The sequence below is a fragment of the Denticeps clupeoides genome, unplaced genomic scaffold (genome assembly GCF_900700375.1).
Source record: "Denticeps clupeoides unplaced genomic scaffold, fDenClu1.1, whole genome shotgun sequence".
NCBI lineage: Eukaryota > Metazoa > Chordata > Actinopteri > Clupeiformes > Denticipitidae > Denticeps > Denticeps clupeoides.
Genome location: NW_021630102.1, coordinates 112870 through 124819, shown reverse-complemented (window position 1 = coordinate 124819; position 11950 = coordinate 112870). Strand labels below are relative to the sequence as shown.

General features: G+C 46.3%; 1 pseudogene; it reads left to right on the top strand.

Annotated features, from left to right (window-relative positions):
* Positions 1–274: 274 nt before the first annotated feature.
* Positions 275–10398, top strand: LOC114783570 (ATP-binding cassette sub-family B member 6, mitochondrial-like; annotated as a pseudogene).
* The last annotated feature ends 1552 nt before the right edge of the window (positions 10399–11950 follow it).

Sequence of the window (11950 nt, the reverse complement as noted above, 5' to 3'; positions counted from 1 at the left end):
GTAATATAATATAAAAGTGTGGAGTATTATATGTATAATATATAGTGTGTAATATAATATAAAAGTGTGGAGTATTATATGTATAATATATAGTGTGTAATATAATATAAAAGTGTTGAGTATAATATGTAGTGTGTAATATAGTATAAAAGTGTAGAGTATTATATGTATAATATATAGTGTGTAATATAATATAAAAGTGTGGAGTATTTATTATTTTGAATCCGGCGTGTTAAATGTATTGAATGTTCTTAGAGCAGCCCCAGCTGGACTCATGGTGGAGGTGAAGAGCTACTGTGGGGCGGGGAGCCTCCATCGGACAGACCTGGGTAGACGAGGGTCTGGCCCCCTGCTTTTACTTCACACTTGCCCCTCCGTCCTCCTAACCCTGTCCTTCTTGTTCGGCACCTTCCATGCCTATGCTACGCCGCCTATGGTGCCGACATGGAGCCCAAGTTCGTGCCGCGCTCGCGCCTGTACCGGCTGCAGCTGGGCCTGTCGGCGCTGCTGTGCTGGAGGCGGCGGCGTGCCGGTGTTCCAGGCGGCCCGGGGAGAGGCCGAGCTGCCTGGGTACGTGCTGCTGTAGGCTGCCTGTCCGTCCTGGCCTGGGCCTGGGCCGCGGCCCTGCTGAGGCTGGAGCGGAGGCGGGTCATGGTGCGGGACCGGACCAGGGGACACAGCACCGTGCTGCTGCTGTTCTGGGCCGCGGCGTTCGCTGCCGAGAACCTGGCGCTGATCTCCTGGAATAGCCCAGACTGGTGGTGGGGACTGGAGAACACCAAGCAGCAGGTGAGCAGCGGACTTCTCCACAACCTCATAAGGGGTTCAGATTAGGGCTGCAACTAACGATTATTTTAATAATCGATTAATTTTTGATTAATCGTAGAATTGGATAAAAAAAACAAGAAAAGCATTCATTTCCAACCCTTTATTCAAAAACAGAACCAAAATCTTTAGGAAAGTGCAACAAACATGTTGCTCCTTGAGCTGTTATAATAATAATAAAATAAAATAAAATGGACTAACACAAAAAACATACACATGTATGCTTTACATCTGCCAAATATAGACTTTTTTTTTTTAAATAAAGTGCCACCTGAGCTGCCAGAACGATAAATAATTTATAAAAAAATAAAGAACAATACAAATCAGAAAATTTAACAGGATTTGTTTGAATGTCAGAACTTGTTCTCTACACTACACTGCAGATGCACACACTCACAAACTCTCACACTGACACACACACACACTGCAAAAAATGCTTTTCTAACTTAGTAGTTTTGTCCTGATTTCAGTCCAAATCTCTAAAAAATCTTAAATCAAGATTTACTAGACACATACATTCTGATAAAACATCTAAGAATTAAGTGATTGTTTGTTTCAAACAAGCAAAATTATCTGCCAATGGGTAAGAAAACTAATCTTAATGAGATATAATCTCAAACAGAAGTTTAAGCATCACTTAATTTTCTCATGCCATTTTTCTTGTCTAGTAATCTTGATTTAAGATTTTTTAGATATTTGGACTGGAAACGAGACAAAAACAGTTTGAAAAATGAATGGACCAAAAAAGGCTAGTGAATAAAACATGTCTTTAGTCTTTTAATGCTAAGTAACTATAGCACCCCCCGCTTTACTACTGTTATTAACCGCGCTAACGCTAACTTGTCATGCTTGTCAAGCTGGATGACGGGTAAACATTTACATTTACAGCATTTATCAGACGCCCTTATCCAGAGCGACTTACAATCAGTAGTTACAGGGACAGTCTCCCTGAGCAACTTAGGGTTAAGTGTCTTGCTCAGGGACACAATAGGCGAGTTGTCCTTGCCGGGAGACGCAGAGAACAGTCCGAACGCTGTTTCATCCCCTCCACACCTGTAAGGTGGCGCTGTAAATCCCCGTCTAGTTCTCCTCCGCGGCGAGTTAAACCCAAGCACCAGGACAATTACGTTCCTCACTTCACAGCGGAACTAAAGTAGGATTCTGTAGCGACTTACCCTGCTGCTGAACTCCCTTCCTCCTCATCAAACATGCGTTTCATGTGCAGGATCATTGCCGTGGGGCTCCCGTGCCGTGCCATGTCGCTTTTTGCATATTTTCTCGCAGATTTCTCTACCTCCGCCATGGTATCTGTCCTCTATACCTCCGCTTTTTTTTTTTGTTTGTTTTTTTTTGCTCCGCGCTTGCATCTGTGCGTGAGAGAGACCGAGTGTGTTCACTCCGCTCCGCGCTCAAATAAAGTTTTTTTTAAATAATCAAACGTCTCCGCGTCGTGCAACACAACGAATCGATTAGGAAATTTGTTGCCAACTCTTTTAGTAATCGATTTTTATCGATTCAATCGGTTCGTTGTTGCAGCCCTAGTTCAGATCTCATGATGCTGCAGAAGTGGAGCGTGCAGCTATAGTTATACTATACTTTTTATATAGTATAGTACTTTTATATACTATAACTATACTTTTTATATAGTATAGTACTTTAATATAGTATTGTACTTTTTATACAGTATAGTACTTTTTATATAGTAGAACTATACTTTTTATACAGTATAGTACTTTTATATAGTATAGTACTTTTTATATACTACAACTATACTTTTTATATAGTATAGTACTTTTTATATACTGTAGTACTTTTTATATACTACAACTATACTTTTTATATAGTAGATACTTTTTATATACTATAACTATACTTTTATTATAGTAGTATAGTACTTTTTATATACTATAGTACTTTTATATACTATAACTATACTTTTATTAAGTTAGTACTTTGTATATACTATAACTATACTTTTTATATAGTAGAAACTTTTTTATTGTTATAGCTATACTTTTTTTTTATTTTAGTGGCCATCAAAGAGAGATCTGTTAACTAGACCGGCTTTAGCCGCATTACGTACCAATCCTCAGAGGCCTCCACAGATCTTATCGCTCGCAGGATATTAGAACGGGCTTTTTCCAAATGAAATCCGCCGCATGTAGGGTCGGTGAATAAAATTAGTAGAGAGGGATATGATGTGAGGCGGCGACGGCTGGAACACGATCCGGTGTGCAGCGCCATGAATATCAGCGTGACCTTTGCGTGCAGTTGTTTATCTACTGGTGACATAAGAGGCCTTGTTTGAAGGTGCATTTTTTTGTCCGTGTGAGATAAGAAACCAGCTTTTCAAGTCCCCCAGCTCAACATACTGCTTTAAGCCCCGATCACCTGTTTCAGTTTAGTGGAGAGACATTTCAGCAGGTTCTAGGTACTCGAGGTCCGGCTCTTCCTGTCCTTGGGTCCCACGCTGGATTTGAGAATTTGAAGTATTTCTTTTTGTGGGTCGGCCGTGACTCAGCAGAGTCCGTTCACGTTTTCTGCTGATTCATTCTGAGTTGCACAACGTCCCCTCCCTCTGCTACACTGACACGTGCCACTAGGTGGGGCTAGTGGGCTGTGTTGTTTCACACTACTACTACTTATAACAGGGGACAGTCCCCCCTGGACACACTCAGGGTTAAGTGTCTTGCTCAGGGACACGACTCAGCCCACTGCACACCAACGGTGATGGTTAAATACAGAGGACACGTTTCACCGTGTCACCGTGTGCTGCGCTGCAGTGTCTTCACAATGACAATCACGTCACTTTTTTCGCTTTAAAAAAGAAATAGGTCAATATGAATAATTTTCATCTGTTATGTCAAATAAATTCTTCTCTCCTGTAAGAAGGTGGGGGTTTAGGGCTGAGAACAACTAACCGGTACTTACCCATCTAGCCCGCGCAACATCTAGTAGAAATGAGCACAGACCTCTGCTCTGCTGCTCTGCTTCGTGCAGATATGGACGTTCCTCTCCACGTTCCCCTCTCTAATACCTGCAGGTGGAGTTTCGCGTTCTGGCTGGTCCGCTACGCAGGACTCGGAGCGCTCTTCACTCATTGGCCTGAAGGCTCCAGGTTTGCCACGGAGACCCTACATGCGTCTGATCAATGAGGTACGAGCGAGATGTTGAGCACGGACAGGTACAGGACCTCTTTCCTTCTTCTGCTGAGTGGGCTTTGATGTGGTAAAACCGCTGCTGCCCGTAGCCTCTGCTGGACGGCCGTCGGAGAACCAGTCCGCGTGGAAGGACTTGGGAAGAAGGTGCGTCTGCTGGTGCCCCCATGTGCCCAAGGGCAGTGTTGCTGCTCCAGATGCTGGATCCTGCTGTGCCTGGCCTCCTGATGACCGAGCGCGTCATCAACGTCTTCGTTCCCATCTTCTACAAGAACATCGGTACGAATCGGAGGGCTCGTGGGCCTCAGCGGTCAACCCTTCCAACACCGACCTTCTGTCCCCATCTGTCTACAGTCAATTACCTGAGGTAACCAGAGCAGCTGGACTACGCTGGCCACCACGGTGTGTGTGTACGTTCTTCCTGAAGTTCCTGCAGGGGTGGTGGGGCAGGTGTGTATGTGTCTCTGAAGCCGTGTCGGTCCCCAGCCCGGGTAAAACCCCCTCATTCTGCTCTCCGCAGGAGCGTCGGGGTTTGGTGAGCAACATGCGCAGCTTCCTGTGGATCCGCGTGCAGCAGTACACCAACCGGGTGGTCCAGGTGCGGCTCTTCGCCCACCTGCACGCGCTGTCCCTACGCTGGCACCTGGGCCGCCGCACGGGCGAACGTCCTGCGCAGCATTGACCGTGGGCGTCCTCCATCAACACGCTCCTCAGGTCCGCTCACCTGCTCCCTCCGTAATGTGATCATAAAAATACGCTTTTATTTATACTGCATACACAATTTGGAGAAAAGGGGGATTTAAAAAAAACGTTCTACGTCTGTGAAGTTATCTGAAAGTTGAGTCGTGGCAACTAGTTTGTTTCGCTTAACAAGCCGGTTCAAGGCACGAGTGAGGTATAATTTACCTGGAGGACAAATTTGTGGACAAACTACATATTATACTCCACACTTTTATACTATATTACACACTACATATTATACTCCACACTTTTATACTATATTACACACTACATATTATACTCCACTTTTATACTATATTACACACTACATATTATACTCCACTTTTATACAATATTACACACTACATATTATACTCCACACTTTTATACTATATTACACACTACATATTATACTCCACGTTTATACTATATTACACACTACATATTATACTCCACACTTTAATACTATATTACACACTACATATTATACTCCACTTTTATACAATATTACACACTACATATTATACTCCACTTTTATACTATATTCCACACTACATATTATACTCCACTTTTATACTATATTCCACACTACATATTATACTCCACTTTTATACTATATTACACACTACATATTATACTCAACACTTTTATACTATATTACACACTACATATTATACTCAACACTTTTATACTATATTACACACTACATATTATACTCCACTTTTATACTATATTACACACTACATATTATACTCAACACTTTTATACTATATTACACACTACATATTATACTCAACACTTTTATACTATATTCCACACTACATATTATACTCCACTTTTATACTATATTACACACTACATATTATACTCAACACTTTTATACTATATTACACACTACATATTATACTCCACTTTTATACTATATTCCACACTACATATTATACTCCACTTTTATACTATATTCCACACTACATATTATACTCAACACTTTTATACTATATTACACACTACATATTATACTCAACACTTTTATACTATATTACACACTACATATTATACTCCACTTTTATACTATATTACACACTACATATTATACTCAACACTTTTATACTATATTACACACTACATATTATACTCCACTTTTATACTATATCACACTACATATTATACTCAACACTTTTATACTATATTACACACTACATATTATACCACTGAGGTCCCCTTGATGAAGGTCTCGTCCCCACACGCTGCTCCCCAAGGGTGATAGTTAAATACAGAGGACACGTTTCACCGTGTCACCGTGTGCTGCGCTGCGGTGTTTCACAATGATTGTGGAGCCGTGAAGGTGTCAGGGAGAACATTCCATAGTCGGCCATGGATTTTAGTTTGGTTCTGGGTATCGAGCCGGTTTGAGTGGAGTGGATCGGCAGACAGGAAGACAGGACAGGAAGCCAGCGGAGTGGAGAACAGACGTGAGGCTGATGAGTTTTGGACGTATATCTTGATTTCTCTTTTTGGAAATCCCAAAGAGAAGGTGTGTTGCAGTCTATAGTCCAGTCTATAAGCGACAATGGCATGGATCTTGTAGGGTGAGAGTGAGGCGGAGTTTAGCAGTATTTCAGAGGTCTTGCACAGGTGGTTGACATGGGATTTTAACGCCAAGGTTAGTGACTGTTGCGGAGGTAGAGGATAAAGAGGACCGACAGGGCCAAGGACAGACCCTTGAGTGACCCCACACGTGACAGAGCTGTTTCGGGCGGGGCAGAAACCTGATTGAAATTTTCACATAGATTGTTTTGTTGAAGGTGGTCCTGAAAATGGATATGGTGATGTAGTTACAAATACAGGACATTTGTATGAAGAGTGGGGTTTTCGGTCTGATTACGGCTTTTTTTAAAACAAAGGGGACATGTGCAGCTTATAAATGAGGTAATGAGGGGACCTGGAGCAGATAAGGTATAAGGTTTCATCCTCCTGATAATGTCCTTCACGTCTTCCAAGGTGACTTCAGGAAAGCAGATCCAAACGCTAGAGGGTTATTTTTCCAGTTATATTTAAATATGAACAGAGTAGTTCAAAGGTCAAGGTCACCTATCAGATTTCACTTATATAACAAATGTAAATAAGATTAAAGGATTCTAATGCTCTCGTTTTTTAACCCTGCAGCTACATCGTGTTCAACATCTTCCCCACCATCGCCGACATCGTCATCGCCATCGCCTACTTTGCCTCCTACTTCAACGGCTGGTTTGGCCTCATCGTCTTCATCTGCATGGCCCTCTACCTCAGTGAGTAAATCTGCGGCCGCCGCCGGCTCGTCCGTGCGGTTAAATACTGACCCGGTGATCTGCTGCCGACGCAGCCATAACTGTCATCATCACCGAATGGAGGACCAAGTTCCGCCGGGAAATGAACCTGCTGGACAACGCTGCCAACTCCAAGGCTGTGGATTCCCTGCTCAACTTTGAGACCGTAGGACAACGTTATTCCAGAATACATGTTTAAATCAGAAAGAAAGGGGACTGATTGTATTTCTTTAAGGTGAAATACTACAACGCCGAGAGCTACGAGGTCAACCGCTACGAGGAGGCGATTGTCAAGTATCTGGTAATAGTCGCAGTCGTCTGGAATGAGAATAATTCGTCTTCGGTTGGTTGTGGATGGAGACGGGAATGTCTGCTTCTCCCAGGCGTCAGAGTGGAAGACCAACGCTTCGCTGGCCTTCCTGAACCAGACTCAGAACATCATCGTTGGTTTAGGCCTGCTGGCTGGATCGCTGCTCTGCGCCCACTATGTCAGTGAGGGCAAGTTTCAGGTGTGTGTGTGTGTGTGTGTGTGTGTGTGTGTGTGTAAAGGACATATGAGACATAATCAGTGAGAGAGCAGTCGTCCCTCTTCACACCCTGTCTCTCGCTGCATAGGTGGGAGACTACGTTCTCTTCGGCACCTACATCATCCAGCTGTACAGCCCTCTCAACTGGTTTGGGACGTACTACAGGTGAGACGTCCGGCTGAGGGACACGAGAAGTGCCGTATAGTCGTTATTGTTAAAAAACGGTAATAAAAGTGATGTTCATCCCCGCACAGATTGATCCAGAAGTCTTTTGTTGACATGGAGAGCATGTTCAAGCTGTTTGATGAGGAACAGGAAGTAAGTGTGTGTGGTTGTCCCGCTTGGATGCCAGTGAAGTGGGACATCGGAGGGATTTATATAAGCCGTGTCCTTTCAGGTGAAGGACGACGTTAATGCAGGAAACCTCCTGTTCCAGCTGGGGAAGGTGGAGTTTGAAAATGTGAATTTCAGCTACATTGAAGGGTGAATTAGTGGAGAACATGTGATCACGATTCTGCTTCTTGGTGCTGTAACCAGGTTTCCATGGTGACACTGAACTGAAATATCGATTTTTTTCCACAGGAAGGAGATTCTGAAAGACGTTTCCTTCACTGTGTTACCAGGCCAAACTGTGGCACTGGTGAGTTTGTGGGAACCACGTTGACCAAGGTTGCCGTGTTCGTGCGTTTACTTCACTCACTTCATGTACTTTTTACAGGTCGGGCAGACAGGGTCGGGAAAAAGCACGATCATCCGCCTTCTGTTCCGCTTCTACGATGTCCAGGGAGGGTGCATCCGGATCGACGGCCAGGACATCACCAAGGTGAGGACTCCACCGTGAGATGGGACGGAGACCTGAGACGCTGGGCCTGACACTAGTGCGTGTGTGGGTGTGTGTGTAGGTGAAACAGACCTCGCTGCGTGCACACATCGGGGTCGTCCCTCAGGACACGGTGCTGTTCAATGACAATATTCGCGAAAACATTCGCTACGGTCGAATATCCGCCACTGACCAGGAGGTGGAGGAGGCGGCCATCGCTGCTGACATCCACCACAAAATCCAGAGCTTCCCTGAAGGTGAGAACGGCCGTTTCATTTGCAGTTCTGGTTTTATTCACTCTCTTTTTTACTATGAGACAGTTACAAGTTACTCTAGATATGGTCTAAACCGTCCTGGTCACGTTTCATCAGGATATGGCACCCAGGTGGGAGAGAGAGGCCTGAAGCTGAGCGGTGGGGAGAAGCAGAGGGTGGCCATCGCTCGCACCATCCTCAAGGCCCCGCAGATCATTCTGCTGGACGAGGTGTGTCCCCGCGGTGGACGTGGCCAAAGCCGTCGCATCGTGGGAGGCGTCGGTTTCATGTTCTCCTGTCTGTGCAGGCCACCTCGGCACTGGACACGCAGACAGAGCGCAACATCCAGGCGTCGCTGGCTAAAGTGTGCGCCAACAGGACCACCGTGGTGGTGGCGCACAGGTACCGCGTCATTTCTATACCCCCGTCTCCCCCTGGACTTTCTTCACCTGCCAACTTCCTTCCTGCTCCAGGTTGTCCACAGTCATTGCTGCGGACCAGATTTTAGTCGTGAAGGACGGCCACATTGCAGAGAGGGGCAGGTGAGTGACGGTGCGAACGGCGAGAACCGCTGGCGCAGAGAACCTGTGCAGAACCCGTGCGGGCCGTGTGTGTTCCAGGCACGAGGAGCTGCTGGCGAAGGGAGGACTCTACGCTGACATGTGGCTGAAGCAGCAGCAGAGCCAGGACGCCGACTCCGCGTCAGACTCCGAGTCCAAGGACCGGCAGTCGGAGAAGCTGCAGTGACGGGCCCGTTCTGGGGTTCCGTTCCATGTTCCGACTATTTATTTCAGATGTTTGGTTTGTGAGAGTGTGGATAGCAGAGAGCATCGTCTTCAGCATTAATATTTTTTACGCTTGTTATACTGTTAGATTCTGGTGTATACTGTAATATATTTAGAATTTATTTAAGAATTCTGAACAAAGTCTCATGTTAAGGACACAATATCGCGCTGACAGCTCTTATGATCCGATAACGTGAGGCTCAGTGTAATTAAATCAATTTAAAAAAGACATTTGTTGCTTTGTGAGCGAATGTCGGTGCCATGATAGAAATTCGGATGATATATTCTCATGTACAGGGTTTGAGTGTTTTTTTGGTGTTTTCGTGTTGGTATATGATTATAATGAATATCAATTCAGTACGCTGTCCAAATCTTTGAGTCTGGTTTGTGGCCAGTTGGTTTGGTGATTGAGGCACGCTGCTCCTGCGCCGACAGAGACGTGCGGCGGCGGCCCGTTTGCCTACATCAATAACAGCTGGGGCAGGAAAGCTGACCAGCTTGCAGACATCCTCAATGTCACCAAGACCAAAGAGATGGTTGTCACCTTCAGGAAGAAACCGACTGTCCCCGCACCACTGCACATCGATGGATCGAGATGGTCAGCAGCGTGAACTTCCTGGGTGTGCACATGACAGACGACCTCTCCTGGAGCCTCAACACCACCTCCACCACCAAGAAACTGAAGAAGGCCAACCTCCCATCGTTCTACCGGGGGACCATGGAGATGTTCTCTGCTGCTACATCACTGTCTGGTACGAGAACTGCACTGTGGCTGAGCGAAGACAGCAGAGCGCATCATCAGGGTTCCACTTGTGTCCTTTTGTGCCTGTCAAAGCCCCTTGAGACAAACTGAGATTTTGGGCTATAAAAGAAGTAAATGTCGTTGTTGTACACACAGTACATTTCAATCCATCTCACAGCAGATAAGATGACCCTTTATTAGTCCCACAAGTGGGAAATTTACATTGTCACGACAGAAAGTGGGCGGTACGAGATGTATAAAAAGAAAAGTGTACATGTACAGAGTGGATATATACACACACACATATTGCACAGAAAAATAAAGGAAACCGTGTAGTGGATGTGTGTGTTTGGCAGAAGATCTCTCCAGTTGGTACTGTGAAGAGTCTCAGGAGCTGCTCTGGGTTGCATTTATTAAGATGTTGGGAAGTGCGTCGCGCCGCTTCCTCCACAGGAAGTGGTCGCAGGCGCATCTCTTGATCTGATGGACCCACTGTCGTGTGACCGACTTGTCTGACGCTCGAAAAACAAAGGCCTCTCGCCGCATATCTAGGACCTCAAAGGTGTCCTCACAGTCCTGCTCTACTTGCACCACACAGTTGGCAAGGTGGATGGGCTTTCGAAGGACTGTGAACTTCCTCCTGCTTTTGTCCTTAATGAGCACCAGGACCGCGTCCCGTATCATCTCCAATGTCTCGTTCTGCCCTGCTCTTGGACCGTCCCCGTCCGCTGTGTCCCCTCGGATGCGCTGAGCGTGCACCATCAGCAGGCCCCGTACGTCCTCAAATGTCGGCGGCCGCCCGTCAGCAGGCCGCAAGAGCTGCAGCGGACCCTCCATGACGAAGTGCGTCCTGGCGTGGATCCACCCGAATGTGTCGATCAACATCTCCCGCCTCTCCATGTCGATGGCCTGGCGCTTGGCGTATCTGATGCGGCGGACGAAGCGCAGAGGCCATGGAACCTTCAGCTCGAGCGACTGCACGCGGCTCTTGGCGTTTTGCAGATGGGCGTGGTCTGGGTGACCTTCGGTGGTGTTCTCGATGATGTTGTTGAGCAGCGGTAAGCTCTCGGCGACATGCTGGATCGGTGTCTTGAGGAATGATCGCAAGTTCTGGCGTCGCAGTCGCTTGTTTTCAGCCTGAGACACATCCAAGAAAAGCCTGCAAAAAGAACCGATCGATCTATGCTTGAGACCTCATCTCCTTCACTGAAAGTAAAGGAGCATTAGGAAGGTACTTACCTCAGGGCCGGCTTCTTCTGCTGCAGACGCTCCAGCATGTTGACAGAGGAGGGCTGCTGAAGGCGGTAGGCCTGAAAGGCTGGAAGCATGTTGGCAAATTCCGAGAAGATCTCTCCAATGCGTACTGTCAAGAGGTCCTCGTCGCCCTGTAAAAGTAAGACAAGTAAAGATATCCTGAGCACAACAGCACCACCACACCAGTACACATCTACTCCACTATACAAGAGCAGAGACCAGTGCAACCGGGTGTGACCATGTTCCATTTGGTCTTACCTGATTGAGCGCATGGTCAATGCTCTCCTGCAGGCGTTCCACGAGCCGGTCATTGAGGCCAATGAGTTCCTCAAGGTTGCAGAACACCACAGCCAGCTGATTATTGTTGACTTGTCCCAATAGCTGCAGGGGACAGAAGAACTCCTCCTTCATGATGTGCAGGTCCTCTCCATGCCTGGACATGGTGTCGAGGAACTCCACAATGGCCTCCTTCCGGCCTGTGCGCATCTTGGCGCACCTTTCGCACGCGACTTGGCCAGATTTCCCGTCTTTCTGGCCACACGCGGGACACTGGGCCGGT